The 17,285-nt window shown below is 43.7% G+C and overlaps 21 non-coding genes across 21 annotated transcripts; all 21 read left to right on the top strand.

Annotated features, from left to right (window-relative positions):
* The first annotated feature begins 78 nt into the window (after nt 1-78).
* Nucleotides 79-244, top strand: LOC144192529 (U1 spliceosomal RNA). The gene has a single exon (XR_013325181.1). It is a non-coding gene; the product is annotated as a U1 spliceosomal RNA (small nuclear RNA).
* Nucleotides 245-1,039: 795 nt separating this feature from the next.
* On the top strand, nt 1,040-1,230 carry LOC144192567 (U2 spliceosomal RNA). The gene has a single exon (XR_013325215.1). It is a non-coding gene; the product is annotated as a U2 spliceosomal RNA (small nuclear RNA).
* A 412-nt stretch (nt 1,231-1,642) lies between these two features.
* Nucleotides 1,643-1,755, top strand: LOC144192741 (U5 spliceosomal RNA). Its single transcript, XR_013325386.1, has one exon. It is a non-coding gene; the product is annotated as a U5 spliceosomal RNA (small nuclear RNA).
* Nucleotides 1,756-2,652: 897 nt separating this feature from the next.
* On the top strand, nt 2,653-2,817 carry LOC144192526 (U1 spliceosomal RNA). The gene has a single exon (XR_013325178.1). It is a non-coding gene; the product is annotated as a U1 spliceosomal RNA (small nuclear RNA).
* A 795-nt stretch (nt 2,818-3,612) lies between these two features.
* On the top strand, nt 3,613-3,803 carry LOC144192628 (U2 spliceosomal RNA). Its single transcript, XR_013325273.1, has one exon. It is a non-coding gene; the product is annotated as a U2 spliceosomal RNA (small nuclear RNA).
* A 412-nt stretch (nt 3,804-4,215) lies between these two features.
* LOC144192785 (U5 spliceosomal RNA) lies at nt 4,216-4,328 on the top strand. Its single transcript, XR_013325426.1, has one exon. It is a non-coding gene; the product is annotated as a U5 spliceosomal RNA (small nuclear RNA).
* An 897-nt stretch (nt 4,329-5,225) lies between these two features.
* LOC144192513 (U1 spliceosomal RNA) lies at nt 5,226-5,390 on the top strand. Its single transcript, XR_013325165.1, has one exon. It is a non-coding gene; the product is annotated as a U1 spliceosomal RNA (small nuclear RNA).
* Nucleotides 5,391-6,185: 795 nt separating this feature from the next.
* On the top strand, nt 6,186-6,376 carry LOC144192632 (U2 spliceosomal RNA). The gene has a single exon (XR_013325277.1). It is a non-coding gene; the product is annotated as a U2 spliceosomal RNA (small nuclear RNA).
* A 412-nt stretch (nt 6,377-6,788) lies between these two features.
* LOC144192740 (U5 spliceosomal RNA) lies at nt 6,789-6,901 on the top strand. Its single transcript, XR_013325385.1, has one exon. It is a non-coding gene; the product is annotated as a U5 spliceosomal RNA (small nuclear RNA).
* Nucleotides 6,902-7,798: 897 nt separating this feature from the next.
* LOC144192814 (U1 spliceosomal RNA) lies at nt 7,799-7,963 on the top strand. The gene has a single exon (XR_013325454.1). It is a non-coding gene; the product is annotated as a U1 spliceosomal RNA (small nuclear RNA).
* A 795-nt stretch (nt 7,964-8,758) lies between these two features.
* Nucleotides 8,759-8,949, top strand: LOC144192638 (U2 spliceosomal RNA). The gene has a single exon (XR_013325283.1). It is a non-coding gene; the product is annotated as a U2 spliceosomal RNA (small nuclear RNA).
* Nucleotides 8,950-9,361: 412 nt separating this feature from the next.
* Nucleotides 9,362-9,474, top strand: LOC144192762 (U5 spliceosomal RNA). Its single transcript, XR_013325405.1, has one exon. It is a non-coding gene; the product is annotated as a U5 spliceosomal RNA (small nuclear RNA).
* Nucleotides 9,475-10,371: 897 nt separating this feature from the next.
* On the top strand, nt 10,372-10,536 carry LOC144192724 (U1 spliceosomal RNA). Its single transcript, XR_013325366.1, has one exon. It is a non-coding gene; the product is annotated as a U1 spliceosomal RNA (small nuclear RNA).
* A 795-nt stretch (nt 10,537-11,331) lies between these two features.
* LOC144192603 (U2 spliceosomal RNA) lies at nt 11,332-11,522 on the top strand. The gene has a single exon (XR_013325250.1). It is a non-coding gene; the product is annotated as a U2 spliceosomal RNA (small nuclear RNA).
* Nucleotides 11,523-11,934: 412 nt separating this feature from the next.
* LOC144192739 (U5 spliceosomal RNA) lies at nt 11,935-12,047 on the top strand. The gene has a single exon (XR_013325384.1). It is a non-coding gene; the product is annotated as a U5 spliceosomal RNA (small nuclear RNA).
* Nucleotides 12,048-12,944: 897 nt separating this feature from the next.
* Nucleotides 12,945-13,109, top strand: LOC144192712 (U1 spliceosomal RNA). Its single transcript, XR_013325353.1, has one exon. It is a non-coding gene; the product is annotated as a U1 spliceosomal RNA (small nuclear RNA).
* Nucleotides 13,110-13,904: 795 nt separating this feature from the next.
* LOC144192602 (U2 spliceosomal RNA) lies at nt 13,905-14,095 on the top strand. The gene has a single exon (XR_013325249.1). It is a non-coding gene; the product is annotated as a U2 spliceosomal RNA (small nuclear RNA).
* Nucleotides 14,096-14,507: 412 nt separating this feature from the next.
* On the top strand, nt 14,508-14,620 carry LOC144192738 (U5 spliceosomal RNA). The gene has a single exon (XR_013325383.1). It is a non-coding gene; the product is annotated as a U5 spliceosomal RNA (small nuclear RNA).
* An 897-nt stretch (nt 14,621-15,517) lies between these two features.
* On the top strand, nt 15,518-15,682 carry LOC144192700 (U1 spliceosomal RNA). Its single transcript, XR_013325342.1, has one exon. It is a non-coding gene; the product is annotated as a U1 spliceosomal RNA (small nuclear RNA).
* A 795-nt stretch (nt 15,683-16,477) lies between these two features.
* LOC144192600 (U2 spliceosomal RNA) lies at nt 16,478-16,668 on the top strand. The gene has a single exon (XR_013325247.1). It is a non-coding gene; the product is annotated as a U2 spliceosomal RNA (small nuclear RNA).
* A 412-nt stretch (nt 16,669-17,080) lies between these two features.
* On the top strand, nt 17,081-17,193 carry LOC144192737 (U5 spliceosomal RNA). Its single transcript, XR_013325382.1, has one exon. It is a non-coding gene; the product is annotated as a U5 spliceosomal RNA (small nuclear RNA).
* The last annotated feature ends 92 nt before the right edge of the window (nt 17,194-17,285 follow it).

Below are 17,285 nucleotides of genomic sequence, written 5' to 3'. Positions count from 1 at the left end.
AGAAAGGGGTGCCGATGAGCCCATGACTGAAGATGTTGAGCAGGCGAAAGAACATAGTGCTGCGTCTGTGTACAACTCATACTTACCTGGCAGGGGCGATACCATGATCATGAAGGTGGTTCACCCAGGGTGAGGCTCAGCCATTGCACTCCCGGCCACGCTGACCCCTGCGAATTCCCCAAATGTGGGGAATCTCGACTGCTCAATTTCTGAGAGTGGGGGACCGCGTCCGCGCTCTCCCCTGATCGTTTGTTAAAATGCCTTTTAACTGGAGGGTAATTTCAATTTGACGTGCACCCGAATCCAACAAAGTTGATATCATTCTCACACGCTGCATTCCATGTGTCGATTGAACATTGGCATTCCTTTGGGTTCTGTGATGCTTTCAAAATGGCCACACAATGATCTTTACAACAAGGCCAAGGTGATAGAGGCATAACTGAAAATTGTAGTATTTTCTTCTTCAAATCATTTTTGTGTTTGTATCAATCACTGGTTTTCAATTCTTGTGTATTTTGCCTGTGAGGTGATTGTTCAATCCAGTTATAATTTATATCATTTGAATTAAATATCTTTGAAGTGGACAATACTAGTTGAATTGTGAGTTGATCGATTTTGTGACATACTAGTGGAAAGTTGTCTTTGTTCATCACAAGTGCAGGGGACAGGAAGTAATACATTAGGCAGGGGCTGTTGATTTGTTTTCATTTTTTGCAAATAATGTTCAAACAAATGGCTTTTCACTGCTAAGGATATTGGTTGCCAAAAGGAGAACCTTGGTTGCTGGTAAATAGGTTTAGGTTATTGCTACTTTCCTATTGGACCGTTGTGAGTCACATGACCTGAACCACAGCACATTTTTGAAGCATTTGCTCCATTTAAACACAGAAAAGCAACACAGTTTTCCATTATCAAACAGACTGTGTGTAGTTTTAGCTTGTCGTACAAAGTGTGCCTTTGTCGTCATGTGATCTTTGTAACCATTACTATAGCTCGTAATGGCTGGAAGGAAGCCGTCCTTCCTGCCGGCCACTGGGTTATCGCTTCTCGGCCTTTTGGCTAAGATCAAGTGTAGTATCTGTTCTTATCAGTTTAATATCTGATACGTCCCCTATCTGGGGACCATATATTAAATTGATTTTTGGAACTGGGAGATGGCCTAGGGGCTTGCTCCATCCACTCCACGCATCGACCTGGTATTGCAGTACTTCCAGGAATGGTGTGCCCTTCTTCATTGTCAATATCAAGCATTATCTCTCCTCTAAACCTAGAACTCTTGAGAAGGTAATGGTGAAAGGTAAACATGTTACCTGTGAACTAGTGTTGTTAATGAGTTAATTTGTGATAGTTGTGAAGTCATTTGGATCATTTGAATTCTTTGTTAATTTCACTACACTTCGATAAATCTAACCGATCAACACCCACATGATGATGTCTATGCCCTGCTTCATCTTACACCACAACGCTGCTCCTATCCCCGGTCTGCCTGATACAGTAGCTGCAACGTGATTGGCAGCATTAAAAAAAAGTGATTGGCTGCTCAAAGGACTGGAGTCGCCCATTAGTTAGTAGTGCATTAGCCTGTGTGTTAAAGTACTATTGCGGATATAGACGTAGCTCGTTCTGTCGTGCTTTCGTCAGTACACTTGTTTCTCTTCAGATCGCACAAATCTTTCGCCTTTTACTAAAGATTTCCGTGGGGAGGAACATCAAGAGGTCCGTTCAATTTTTTTGATGCTCTGCGCACGCGGAGCTTCCCTCATTTGTCAAATCAATGTATTTTAAGAAAAATCATCACATTGGTAGATTAGTGCCTGTCTCCATCAAATCTTCTACCTCCTTCAAACTTGTACATAAACCATGCCTCTGCGCCCATCGAGGGTGACACATGCAAGCCCCCACACTGCGCATTCGCGCACACCCCACATTCGGTAACCCGCCAAATCCATCCGACAGTCCGGCAAAAAACCCATCTCCCTTGACGCTCTCCGACCCATATTTATCACTTACTCAATAGTTTGAACAACAATTTTATTCCACATTTACAGAAATTAAATTCTCTACTTTGTGATTCACCCAATATCTCTGAATATACCAAGGCCACAACTCCCTGACGTTGTCTTAGCAGAGTCCCTGACTCCATTAACGTACCAAGAATAGAAGTCCCTGATTTAATCTCAGCGGAGTGCCTGACTCTATTTTGTTCTACCTAAGTTGGGCCCGGACCATAGTGTTCTACATACTTTGGTCCCAGAGCACAAACTATTATGTTCTGTGCAAGTTGCTCCCAGACCACAAAATGTTAATACTAGCGCAGTGATAATACTCATTCAAATTATCACACTTCACGGAGACAGGAGTCAAAGGGTGAACTCACGATCTTGCTCGTTCCGAACCTGCCCTAGTTCGGGGGACCCGTCGCCAGATCACCGGTGCGGCGAGGGAACGTCCGTCGAGTTGACCCTTTCAATGGAGGATGCTGTCGTCGTCGCTCCGGCAATTGTTGGCTGTTGGGTCTCCGGTTTTCGGCACCAAAGTGAGATAGATCTGAAATACAACTTCAGCAGCAGGTTAAGAAAGGGGTGCCGATGAGCCCATGACTGAAGATGTTGAGCAGGCGAAAGAACATAGTGCTGCGTCTGTGTACAACTCATACTTACCTGGCAGGGGCGATACCATGATCATGAAGGTGGTTCACCCAGGGTGAGGCTCAGCCATTGCACTCCCGGCCACGCTGACCCCTGCGAATTCCCCAAATGTGGGAATCTCAACTGCACAATTTCTGAGAGTGGGGGACTGCGTCCGCGCTCTCCCCCGATCGTTTGTTAAATTGCCTTTTAACTGGAGGGTAATTTCAATTTGACGTGCACCCGAATCCAACAAAGTTGATATCATTCTCACACGCTGCATTCCATGTGTCGATTGAACATTGGCATTCCTTTGGGTTCTGTGATGCTTTCAAAATGGCCACACAATGATCTTTACAACAAGACCAAGGTGATAGAGGCATAACTGAAAATTGTAGTATTTTCTTCTTCAAATCATTTTTGTGTTTGTATGAATCACTGGTTTTCAATTCTTGTGTATTTTGCCTGTGAGGTGATTGTTCAATCCAGTTATAATTTATATCATTTGAATTAAATATCTTTGAAGTGGACAATACTAGTTGAATTGTGAGTTGATCGATTTTGTGACATACTAGTGGAAAGTTGTCTTTGTTCATCACAAGTGCAGGGGACAGGAAGTAATACATTAGGCAGGGGCTGTTGATTTGTTTTCATTTTTTGCAAATAATGTTCAAACAAATGGCTTTTCACTGCTAAGGATATTGGTTGCCAAAAGGAGAACCTTGGTTGCTGGTAAATAGGTTTAGGTTATTGCTACTTTCCTATTGGACCGTTGTGAGTCACATGACCTGAACCACAGCACATTTTTGAAGCATTTGCTCCATTTAAACACAGAAAAGCAACACAGTTTTCCATTATCAAACAGACTGTGTGTAGTTTTAGCTTGTCGTACAAAGTGTGCCTTTGTCGTCATGTGATCTTTGTAACCATTACTATAGCTCGTAATGGCTGGAAGGAAGCCGTCCTTCCTGCCGGCCACTGGGTTATCGCTTCTCGGCCTTTTGGCTAAGATCAAGTGTAGTATCTGTTCTTATCAGTTTAATATCTGATACGTCCCCTATCTGGGGACCATATATTAAATTGATTTTTGCAACTGGGAGATGGCCTAGGGGCTTGCTCCATCCACTCCACGCATCGACCTGGTATTGCAGTACTTCCAGGAATGGTGTGCCCCCCTTCATTGTCAATATCAAGCATTATCTCTCCTCTAAACCTAGAACTCTTGAGAAGGTAATGGTGAAAGGTAAACATGTTACCTGTGAACTAGTGTTGTTATTGAGTTAATTTGTGATAGTTGTGAAGTCATTTGGATCATTTGAATTCTTTGTTAATTTCACTACACTTCGATAAATCTAACCGATCAACACCCACATGATGATGTCTATGCCCTGCTTCATCTTACACCACAACGCTGCTCCTATCCCCGGTCTGCCTGATACAGTAGCTGCAACGTGATTGGCAGCATTAAAAAAAAGTGATTGGCTGCTCAAAGGACTGGAGTCGCCCATTAGTTAGTAGTGCATTAGCCTGTGTGTTAAAGTACTATTGCGGATATAGACATAGCTCGTTCTGTCGTGTTTTCGTCAGTACACTTGTTTCTCTTCAGATCGCACAAATCTTTCGCCTTTTACTAAAGATTTCCGTGGGGAGGAACATCAAGAGGTCCGTTCAATTTTATTGATGCTCTGCGCACGCGGAGCTTCCCTCATTTGTCAAATCAATGTATTTTAAGAAAAATCATCACGTTGGTAGATTAGTGCCTGTCTCCATCAAATCTTCTACCTCCTTCAAACTTGTACATAAACCATGCCTCTGCGCCCATCGAGGGTGACACATGCAAGCCCCCACACTGCGCATTCGCACACACCCCACATTCGGTAACCCGCCAAATCCATCCGACAGTCCGGCAAAAAACCCATCTCCCTTGACGCTCTCCGACCCATATTTATCACTTACTCAATAGTTTGAACAACAATTTTATTCCACATTTACAGAAATTAAATTCTCTACTTTGTGATTCACCCAATATCTCTGAATATACCAAGGCCACAACTCCCTGACGTTGTCTTAGCAGAGTCCCTGACTCCATTAACGTACCAAGAATAGAAGTCCCTGATTTAATCTCAGCGGAGTGCCTGACTCTATTTTGTTCTACCTAAGTTGGGCCCGGACCATAGTGTTCTACATACTTTGGTCCCAGAGCACAAACTATTATGTTCTGTGCAAGTTGCTCCCAGACCACAAAATGTTAATACTAGCGCAGTGATAATACTCATTCAAATTATCACACTTCACGGAGACAGGAGTCAAAGGGTGAACTCACGATCTTGCTCGTTCCGAACCTGCCCTAGTTCGGGGGACCCGTCGCCAGATCACCGGTGCGGCGAGGGAACGTCCGTCGAGTTGACCCTTTCAATGGAGGATGCTGTCGTCGTCGCTCCGGCAATTGTTGGCTGTTGGGTCTCCGGTTTTCGGCACCAAAGTGAGATAGATCTGAAATACAACTTCAGCAGCAGGTTAAGAAAGGGGTGCCGATGAGCCCATGACTGAAGATGTTGAGCAGGCGAAAGAACATAGTGCTGCGTCTGTGTACAACTCATACTTACCTGGCAGGGGCGATACCATGATCATGAAGGTGGTTCACCCAGGGTGAGGCTCAGCCATTGCACTCCCGGCCACGCTGACCCCTGCGAATTCCCCAAATGTGGGAATCTCGACTGCACAATTTCTGAGAGTGGGGGACCGCGTCCGCGCTCTCCCCTGATCGTTTGTTAAATTGCCTTTTAACTGGAGGGTAATTTCAATTTGACGTGCACCCGAATCCAACAAAGTTGATATCATTCTCACACGCTGCATTCCATGTGTCGATTGAACATTGGCATTCCTTTGGGTTCTGTGATGCTTTCAAAATGGCCACACAATGATCTTTACAACAAGGCCAAGGTGATAGAGGCATAACTGAAAATTGTAGTATTTTCTTCTTCAAATCATTTTTGTGTTTGTATCAATCACTGGTTTTCAATTCTTGTGTATTTTGCCTGTGAGGTGATTGTTCAATCCAGTTATAATTTATATCATTTGAATTAAATATCTTTGAAGTGGACAATACTAGTTGAATTGTGAGTTGATCGATTTTGTGACATACTAGTGGAAAGTTGCCTTTGTTCATCACAAGTGCAGGGGACAGGAAGTAATACATTAGGCAGGGGCTGTTGATTTGTTTTCATTTTTTGCAAATAATGTTCAAACAAATGGCTTTTCACTGCTAAGGATATTGGTTGCCAAAAGGAGAACCTTGGTTGCTGGTAAATAGGTTTAGGTTATTGCTACTTTCCTATTGGACCGTTGTGAGTCACATGACCTGAACCACAGCACATTTTTGAAGCATTTGCTCCATTTAAACACAGAAAAGCAACACAGTTTTCCATTATCAAACAGACTGTGTGTAGTTTTAGCTTGTCGTACAAAGTGTGCCTTTGTCGTCATGTGATCTTTGTAACCATTACTATAGCTCGTAATGGCTGGAAGGAAGCCGTCCTTCCTGCCGGCCACTGGGTTATCGCTTCTCGGCCTTTTGGCTAAGATCAAGTGTAGTACCTGTTCTTATCAGTTTAATATCTGATACGTCCCCTATCTGGGGACCATATATTAAATTGATTTTTGGAACTGGGAGATGGCCTAGGGGCTTGCTCCATCCACTCCACGCATCGACCTGGTATTGCAGTACTTCCAGGAATGGTGTGCCCCTCTTCATTGTCAATATCAAGCATTATCTCTCCTCTAAACCTAGAACTCTTGAGAAGGTAATGGTGAAAGGTAAACATGTTACCTGTGAACTAGTGTTGTTATTGAGTTAATTTGTGATAGTTGTGAAGTCATTTGGATCATTTGAATTCTTTGTTAATTTCACTACACTTCGATAAATCTAACCGATCAACACCCACATGATGATGTCTATGCCCTGCTTCATCTTACACCACAACGCTGCTCCTATCCCCGGTCTGCCTGATACAGTAGCTGCAACGTGATTGGCAGCATTAAAAAAAAGTGATTGGCTGCTCAAAGGACTGGAGTCGCCCATTAGTTAGTAGTGCATTAGCCTGTGTGTTAAAGTACTATTGCGGATATAGACATAGCTCGTTCTGTCGTGTTTTCGTCAGTACACTTGTTTCTCTTCAGATCGCACAAATCTTTCGCCTTTTACTAAAGATTTCCGTGGGGAGGAACATCAAGAGGTCCGTTCAATTTTTTTGATGCTCTGCGCACGCGGAGCTTCCCTCATTTGTCAAATCAATGTATTTTAAGAAAAATCATCACATTGGTAGAATAGTGCCTGTCTCCATCAAATCTTCTACCTCCTTCAAACTTGTACATAAACCATGCCTCTGCGCCCATCGAGGGTGACACATGCAAGCCCCCACACTGCGCATTCGCACACACCCCACATTCGGTAACCCGCCAAATCCATCCGACGGTCCGGCAAAAAACCCATCTCCCTTGACGCTCTCCGACCCATATTTATCACTTACTCAATAGTTTGAACAACAATTTGATTCCACATTTACAGAAATTAAATTCTCTACTTTGTGATTCACCCAATATCTCTGAATATACCAAGGCCACAACTCCCTGACGTTGTCTTAGCAGAGTCCCTGACTCCATTAACGTACCAAGAATAGAAGTCCCTGATTTAATCTCAGCGGAGTGCCTGACTCTATTTTGTTCTACCTAAGTTGGGCCCGGACCATAGTGTTCTACATACTTTGGTCCCAGAGCACAAACTATTATGTTCTGTGCAAGTTGCTCCCAGACCACAAAATGTTAATACTAGCGCAGTGAAAATACTCATTCAAATTATCACACTTCACGGAGACAGGAGTCAAAGGGTGAACTCACGATCTTGCTCGTTCCGAACCTGCCCTAGTTCGGGGGACCCGTCGCCAGATCACCGGTGCGGCGAGGGAACGTCCGTCGAGTTGACCCTTTCAATGGAGGATGCTGTCGTCGTCGCTCCGGCAATTGTTGGCTGTTGGGTCTCCGGTTTTCGGCACCAAAGTGAGATAGATCTGAAATACAACTTCAGCAGCAGGTTAAGAAAGGGGTGCCGATGAGCCCATGACTGAAGATGTTGAGCAGGCGAAAGAACATAGTGCTGCGTCTGTGTGCAACTCATACTTACCTGGCAGGGGCGATACCATGATCATGAAGGTGGTTCACCCAGGGTGAGGCTCAGCCATTGCACTCCCGGCCACGCTGACCCCTGCGAATTCCCCAAATGTGGGAATCTCGACTGCACAATTTCTGAGAGTGGGGGACTGCGTCCGCGCTCTCCCCTGATCGTTTGTTAAATTGCCTTTTAACTGGAGGGTAATTTCAATTTGACGTGCACCCGAATCCAACAAAGTTGATATCATTCTCACACGCTGCATTCCATGTGTCGATTGAACATTGGCATTCCTTTGGGTTCTGTGATGCTTTCAAAATGGCCACACAATGATCTTTACAACAAGGCCAAGGTGATAGAGGCATAACTGAAAATTGTAGTATTTTCTTCTTCAATTCATTTTTGTGTTTGTATCAATCACTGGTTTTCAGTTCTTGTGTATTTTGCCTGTGAGGTGATTGTTCAATCCAGTTATAATTTATATCATTTGAATTAAATATCTTTGAAGTGGACAATACTAGTTGAATTGTGAGTTGATCGATTTTGTGACATACTAGTGGAAAGTTGCCTTTGTTCATCACAAGTGCAGGGGACAGGAAGTAATACATTAGGCAGGGGCTGTTGATTTGTTTTCATTTTTTGCAAATAATGTTCAAACAAATGGCTTTTCACTGCTAAGGATATTGGTTGCCAAAAGGAGAACCTTGGTTGCTGGTAAATAGGTTTAGGTTATTGCTACTTTCCTATTGGACCGTTGTGAGTCACATGACCTGAACCACAGCACATTTTTGAAGCATTTGCTCCATTTAAACACAGAAAAGCAACACAGTTTTCCATTATCAAACAGACTGTGTGTAGTTTTAGCTTGTCGTACAAAGTGTGCCTTTGTCGTCATGTGATCTTTGTAACCATTACTATAGCTCGTAATGGCTGGAAGGAAGCCGTCCTTCCTGCCGGCCACTGGGTTATCGCTTCTCGGCCTTTTGGCTAAGATCAAGTGTAGTATCTGTTCTTATCAGTTTAATATCTGATACGTCCCCTATCTGGGGACCATATATTAAATTGATTTTTGGTACTGGGAGATAGCCTAGGGGCTTGCTCCATCCACTCCACGCATCGACCTGGTATTGCAGTACTTCCAGGAATGGTGTGCCCCTCTTCATTGTCAATATCAAGCATTATCTCTCCTCTAAACCTAGAACTCTTGAAAAGGTAATGGTGAAAGGTAAACATGTTACCTGTGAACTAGTGTTGTTATTGAGTTAATTTGTGATAGTTGTGAAGTCATTTGGATCATTTGAATTCTTTGTTAATTTCACTACACTTCGATAAATCTAACCGATCAACACCCACATGATGATGTCTATGCCCTGCTTCATCTTACACCACAACGCTGCTCCTATCCCCGGTCTGCCTGATACAGTAGCTGCAACGTGATTGGCAGCATTAAAAAAAAGTGATTGGCTGCTCAAAGGACTGGAGTCGCCCATTAGTTAGTAGTGCATTAGCCTGTGTGTTAAAGTACTATTGCGGATATAGACATAGCTCGTTCTGTCGTGTTTTCGTCAGTACACTTGTTTCTCTTCAGATCGCACAAATCTTTCGCCTTTTACTAAAGATTTCCGTGGGGAGGAACATCAAGAAGTCCGTTCAATTTTATTGATGCTCTGCGCACGCGGAGCTTCCCTCATTTGTCAAATCAATGTATTTTAAGAAAAATCATCACATTGGTAGATTAGTGCCTGTCTCCATCAAATCTTCTACCTCCTTCAAACTTGTACATAAACCATGCCTCTGCGCCCATCGAGGGTGACACATGCAAGCCCCCACACTGCGCATTCGCACACACCCCACATTCGGTAACCCGCCAAATCCATCCGACGGTCCGGCAAAAAACCCATCTCCCTTGACGCTCTCCGACCCATATTTATCACTTACTCAATAGTTTGAACAACAATTTGATTCCACATTTACAGAAATTAAATTCTCTACTTTGTGATTCACCCAATATCTCTGAATATACCAAGGCCACAACTCCCTGACGTTGTCTTAGCAGAGTCCCTGACTCCATTAACGTACCAAGAATAGAAGTCCCTGATTTAATCTCAGCGGAGTGCCTGACTCTATTTTGTTCTACCTAAGTTGGGCCCGGACCATAGTGTTCTACATACTTTGGTCCCAGAGCACAAACTATTATGTTCTGTGCAAGTTGCTCCCAGACCACAAAATGTTAATACTAGCGCAGTGAAAATACTCATTCAAATTATCACACTTCACGGAGACAGGAGTCAAAGGGTGAACTCACGATCTTGCTCGTTCCGAACCTGCCCTAGTTCGGGGGACCCGTCGCCAGATCACCGGTGCGGCGAGGGAACGTCCGTCGAGTTGACCCTTTCAATGGAGGATGCTGTCGTCGTCGCTCCGGCAATTGTTGGCTGTTGGGTCTCCGGTTTTCGGCACCAAAGTGAGATAGATCTGAAATACAACTTCAGCAGCAGGTTAAGAAAGGGGTGCCGATGAGCCCATGACTGAAGATGTTGAGCAGGCGAAAGAACATAGTGCTGCGTCTGTGTACAACTCATACTTACCTGGCAGGGGCGATACCACGATCATGAAGGTGGTTCACCCAGGGTGAGGCTCAGCCATTGCACTCCCGGCCACGCTGACCCCTGCGAATTCCCCAAATGTGGGAATCTCGACTGCACAATTTCTGAGAGTGGGGGACTGCGTCCGCGCTCTCCCCTGATCGTTTGTTAAATTGCCTTTTAACTGGAGGGTAATTTCAATTTGACGTGCACCCGAATCCAACAAAGTTGATATCATTCTCACACGCTGCATTCCATGTGTCGATTGAACATTGGCATTCCTTTGGGTTCTGTGATGCTTTCAAAATGGCCACACAATGATCTTTACAACAAGGCCAAGGTGATAGAGGCATAACTGAAAATTGTAGTATTTTCTTCTTCAAATCATTTTTGTGTTTGTATCAATCACTGGTTTTCAATTCTTGTGTATTTTGCCTGTGAGGTGATTGTTCAATCCAGTTATAATTTATATCATTTGAATTAAATATCTTTGAAGTGGACAATACTAGTTGAATTGTGAGTTGATCGATTTTGTGACATACTAGTGGAAAGTTGTCTTTGTTCATCACAAGTGCAGGGGACAGGAAGTAATACATTAGGCAGGGGCTGTTGATTTGTTTTCATTTTTTGCAAATAATGTTCAAACAAATGGCTTTTCACTGCTAAGGATATTGGTTGCCAAAAGGAGAACCTTGGTTGCTGGTAAATAGGTTTAGGTTATTGCTACTTTCCTATTGGACCGTTGTGAGTCACATGACCTGAACCACAGCACATTTTTGAAGCATTTGCTCCATTTAAACACAGAAAAGCAACACAGTTTTCCATTATCAAACAGACTGTGTGTAGTTTTAGCTTGTCGTACAAAGTGTGCCTTTGTCGTCATGTGATCTTTGTAACCATTACTATAGCTCGTAATGGCTGGAAGGAAGCCGTCCTTCCTGCCGGCCACTGGGTTATCGCTTCTCGGCCTTTTGGCTAAGATCAAGTGTAGTATCTGTTCTTATCAGTTTAATATCTGATACGTCCCCTATCTGGGGACCATATATTAAATTGATTTTTGGAACTGGGAGATGGCCTAGGGGCTTGCTCCATCCACTCCACGCATCGACCTGGTATTGCAGTACTTCCAGGAATGGTGTGCCCCTCTTCATTGTCAATATCAAGCATTATCTCTCCTCTAAACCTAGAACTCTTGAGAAGGTAATGGTGAAAGGTAAACATGTTACCTGTGAACTAGTGTTGTTATTGAGTTAATTTGTGATAGTTGTGAAGTCATTTGGATCATTTGAATTCTTTGTTAATTTCACTACACTTCGATAAATCTAACCGATCAACACCCACATGATGATGTCTATGCCCTGCTTCATCTTACACCACAACGCTGCTCCTATCCCCGGTCTGCCTGATACAGTAGCTGCAACGTGATTGGCAGCATTAAAAAAAAGTGATTGGCTGCTCAAAGGACTGGAGTCGCCCATTAGTTAGTAGTGCATTAGCCTGTGTGTTAAAGTACTATTGCGGATATAGACATAGCTCGTTCTGTCGTGTTTTCGTCAGTACACTTGTTTCTCTTCAGATCGCACAAATCTTTCGCCTTTTACTAAAGATTTCCGTGGGGAGGAACATCAAGAGGTCCGTTCAATTTTTTTGATGCTCTGCGCACGCGGAGCTTCCCTCATTTGTCAAATCAATGTATTTTAAGAAAAATCATCACATTGGTAGATTAGTGCCTGTCTCCATCAAATCTTCTACCTCCTTCAAACTTGTACATAAACCATGCCTCTGCGCCCATCGAGGGTGACACATGCAAGCCCCCACACTGCGCATTCGCACACACCCCACATTCGGTAACCCGCCAAATCCATCCGACGGTCCGGCAAAAAACCCATCTCCCTTGACGCTCTCCGACCCATATTTATCACTTACTCAATAGTTTGAACAACAATTTGATTCCACATTTACAGAAATTAAATTCTCTACTTTGTGATTCACCCAATATCTCTGAATATACCAAGGCCACAACTCCCTGACGTTGTCTTAGCAGAGTCCCTGACTCCATTAACGTACCAAGAATAGAAGTCCCTGATTTAATCTCAGCGGAGTGCCTGACTCTATTTTGTTCTACCTAAGTTGGGCCCGGACCATAGTGTTCTACATACTTTGGTCCCAGAGCACAAACTATTATGTTCTGTGCAAGTTGCTCCCAGACCACAAAATGTTAATACTAGCGCAGTGAAAATACTCATTCAAATTATCACACTTCACGGAGACAGGAGTCAAAGGGTGAACTCACGATCTTGCTCGTTCCGAACCTGCCCTAGTTCGGGGGACCCGTCGCCAGATCACCGGTGCGGCGAGGGAACGTCCGTCGAGTTGACCCTTTCAATGGAGGATGCTGTCGTCGTCGCTCCGGCAATTGTTGGCTGTTGGGTCTCCGGTTTTCGGCACCAAAGTGAGATAGATCTGAAATACAACTTCAGCAGCAGGTTAAGAAAGGGGTGCCGATGAGCCCATGACTGAAGATGTTGAGCAGGCGAAAGAACATAGTGCTGCGTCTGTGTACAACTCATACTTACCTGGCAGGGGCGATACCACGATCATGAAGGTGGTTCACCCAGGGTGAGGCTCAGCCATTGCACTCCCGGCCACGCTGACCCCTGCGAATTCCCCAAATGTGGGAATCTCGACTGCACAATTTCTGAGAGTGGGGGACTGCGTCCGCGCTCTCCCCTGATCGTTTGTTAAATTGCCTTTTAACTGGAGGGTAATTTCAATTTGACGTGCACCCGAATCCAACAAAGTTGATATCATTCTCACACGCTGCATTCCATGTGTCGATTGAACATTGGCATTCCTTTGGGTTCTGTGATGCTTTCAAAATGGCCACACAATGATCTTTACAACAAGGCCAAGGTGATAGAGGCATAACTGAAAATTGTAGTATTTTCTTCTTCAAATCATTTTTGTGTTTGTATCAATCACTGGTTTTCAATTCTTGTGTATTTTGCCTGTGAGGTGATTGTTCAATCCAGTTATAATTTATATCATTTGAATTAAATATCTTTGAAGTGGACAATACTAGTTGAATTGTGAGTTGATCGATTTTGTGACATACTAGTGGAAAGTTGTCTTTGTTCATCACAAGTGCAGGGGACAGGAAGTAATACATTAGGCAGGGGCTGTTGATTTGTTTTCATTTTTTGCAAATAATGTTCAAACAAATGGCTTTTCACTGCTAAGGATATTGGTTGCCAAAAGGAGAACCTTGGTTGCTGGTAAATAGGTTTAGGTTATTGCTACTTTCCTATTGGACCGTTGTGAGTCACATGACCTGAACCACAGCACATTTTTGAAGCATTTGCTCCATTTAAACACAGAAAAGCAACACAGTTTTCCATTATCAAACAGACTGTGTGTAGTTTTAGCTTGTCGTACAAAGTGTGCCTTTGTCGTCATGTGATCTTTGTAACCATTACTATAGCTCGTAATGGCTGGAAGGAAGCCGTCCTTCCTGCCGGCCACTGGGTTATCGCTTCTCGGCCTTTTGGCTAAGATCAAGTGTAGTATCTGTTCTTATCAGTTTAATATCTGATACGTCCCCTATCTGGGGACCATATATTAAATTGATTTTTGGAACTGGGAGATGGCCTAGGGGCTTGCTCCATCCACTCCACGCATCGACCTGGTATTGCAGTACTTCCAGGAATGGTGTGCCCCTCTTCATTGTCAATATCAAGCATTATCTCTCCTCTAAACCTAGAACTCTTGAGAAGGTAATGGTGAAAGGTAAACATGTTACCTGTGAACTAGTGTCGTTATTGAGTTAATTTGTGATAGTTGTGAAGTCATTTGGATCATTTGAATTCTTTGTTAATTTCACTACACTTCGATAAATCTAACCGATCAACACCCACATGATGATGTCTATGCCCTGCTTCATCTTACACCACAACGCTGCTCCTATCCCCGGTCTGCCTGATACAGTAGCTGCAACGTGATTGGCAGCATTAAAAAAAAGTGATTGGCTGCTCAAAGGACTGGAGTCGCCCATTAGTTAGTAGTGCATTAGCCTGTGTGTTAAAGTACTATTGCGGATATAGACATAGCTCGTTCTGTCGTGTTTTCGTCAGTACACTTGTTTCTCTTCAGATCGCACAAATCTTTCGCCTTTTACTAAAGATTTCCGTGGGGAGGAACATCAAGAGGTCCGTTCAATTTTTTTGATGCTCTGCGCACGCGGAGCTTCCCTCATTTGTCAAATCAATGTATTTTAAGAAAAATCATCACATTGGTAGATTAGTGCCTGTCTCCATCAAATCTTCTACCTCCTTCAAACTTGTACATAAACCATGCCTCTGCGCCCATCGAGGGTGACACATGCAAGCCCCCACACTGCGCATTCGCACACACCCCACATTCGGTAACCCGCCAAATCCATCCGACGGTCCGGCAAAAAACCCATCTCCCTTGACGCTCTCCGACCCATATTTATCACTTACTCAATAGTTTGAACAACAATTTGATTCCACATTTACAGAAATTAAATTCTCTACTTTGTGATTCACCCAATATCTCTGAATATACCAAGGCCACAACTCCCTGACGTTGTCTTAGCAGAGTCCCTGACTCCATTAACGTACCAAGAATAGAAGTCCCTGATTTAATCTCAGCGGAGTGCCTGACTCTATTTTGTTCTACCTAAGTTGGGCCCGGACCATAGTGTTCTACATACTTTGGTCCCAGAGCACAAACTATTATGTTCTGTGCAAGTTGCTCCCAGACCACAAAATGTTAATACTAGCGCAGTGAAAATACTCATTCAAATTATCACACTTCACGGAGACAGGAGTCAAAGGGTGAACTCACGATCTTGCTCGTTCCGAACCTGCCCTAGTTCGGGGGACCCGTCGCCAGATCACCGGTGCGGCGAGGGAACGTCCGTCGAGTTGACCCTTTCAATGGAGGATGCTGTCGTCGTCGCTCCGGCAATTGTTGGCTGTTGGGTCTCCGGTTTTCGGCACCAAAGTGAGATAGATCTGAAATACAACTTCAGCAGCAGGTTAAGAAAGGGGTGCCGATGAGCCCATGACTGAAGATGTTGAGCAGGCGAAAGAACATAGTGCTGCGTCTGTGTACAACTCATACTTACCTGGCAGGGGCGATACCACGATCATGAAGGTGGTTCACCCAGGGTGAGGCTCAGCCATTGCACTCCCGGCCACGCTGACCCCTGCGAATTCCCCAAATGTGGGAATCTCGACTGCACAATTTCTGAGAGTGGGGGACTGCGTCCGCGCTCTCCCCTGATCGTTTGTTAAATTGCCTTTTAACTGGAGGGTAATTTCAATTTGACGTGCACCCGAATCCAACAAAGTTGATATCATTCTCACACGCTGCATTCCATGTGTCGATTGAACATTGGCATTCCTTTGGGTTCTGTGATGCTTTCAAAATGGCCACACAATGATCTTTACAACAAGGCCAAGGTGATAGAGGCATAACTGAAAATTGTAGTATTTTCTTCTTCAAATCATTTTTGTGTTTGTATCAATCACTGGTTTTCAATTCTTGTGTATTTTGCCTGTGAGGTGATTGTTCAATCCAGTTATAATTTATATCATTTGAATTAAATATCTTTGAAGTGGACAATACTAGTTGAATTGTGAGTTGATCGATTTTGTGACATACTAGTGGAAAGTTGTCTTTGTTCATCACAAGTGCAGGGGACAGGAAGTAATACATTAGGCAGGGGCTGTTGATTTGTTTTCATTTTTTGCAAATAATGTTCAAACAAATGGCTTTTCACTGCTAAGGATATTGGTTGCCAAAAGGAGAACCTTGGTTGCTGGTAAATAGGTTTAGGTTATTGCTACTTTCCTATTGGACCGTTGTGAGTCACATGACCTGAACCACAGCACATTTTTGAAGCATTTGCTCCATTTAAACACAGAAAAGCAACACAGTTTTCCATTATCAAACAGACTGTGTGTAGTTTTAGCTTGTCGTACAAAGTGTGCCTTTGTCGTCATGTGATCTTTGTAACCATTACTATAGCTCGTAATGGCTGGAAGGAAGCCGTCCTTCCTGCCGGCCACTGGGTTATCGCTTCTCGGCCTTTTGGCTAAGATCAAGTGTAGTATCTGTTCTTATCAGTTTAATATCTGATACGTCCCCTATCTGGGGACCATATATTAAATTGATTTTTGGAACTGGGAGATGGCCTAGGGGCTTGCTCCATCCACTCCACGCATCGACCTGGTATTGCAGTACTTCCAGGAATGGTGTGCCCCTCTTCATTGTCAATATCAAGCATTATCTCTCCTCTAAACCTAGAACTCTTGAGAAGGTAATGGTGAAAGGTAAACATGTTACCTGTGAACTAGTGTTGTTATTGAGTTAATTTGTGATAGTTGTGAAGTCATTTGGATCATTTGAATTCTTTGTTAATTTCACTACACTTCGATAAATCTAACCGATCAACACCCACATGATGATGTCTATGCCCTGCTTCATCTTACACCACAACGCTGCTCCTATCCCCGGTCTGCCTGATACAGTAGCTGCAACGTGATTGGCAGCATTAAAAAAAAGTGATTGGCTGCTCAAAGGACTGGAGTCGCCCATTAGTTAGTAGTGCATTAGCCTGTGTGTTAAAGTACTATTGCGGATATAGACATAGCTCGTTCTGTCGTGTTTTCGTCAGTACACTTGTTTCTCTTCAGATCGCACAAATCTTTCGCCTTTTACTAAAGATTTCCGTGGGGAGGAACATCAAGAGGTCCGTTCAATTTTTTTGATGCTCTGCGCACGCGGAGCTTCCCTCATTTGTCAAATCAATGTATTTTAAGAAAAATCATCACATTGGTAGATTAGTGCCTGTCTCCATCAAATCTTCTACCTCCTTCAAAC

This window comes from Stigmatopora nigra, unplaced genomic scaffold, assembly GCF_051989575.1.
Source record: "Stigmatopora nigra isolate UIUO_SnigA unplaced genomic scaffold, RoL_Snig_1.1 HiC_scaffold_26, whole genome shotgun sequence".
Classification (NCBI taxonomy): domain Eukaryota; kingdom Metazoa; phylum Chordata; class Actinopteri; order Syngnathiformes; family Syngnathidae; genus Stigmatopora; species Stigmatopora nigra.
The sequence above is the reverse complement of the archived record's forward strand: the minus strand, read 5'-3'. Positions and strand labels throughout refer to the sequence as shown.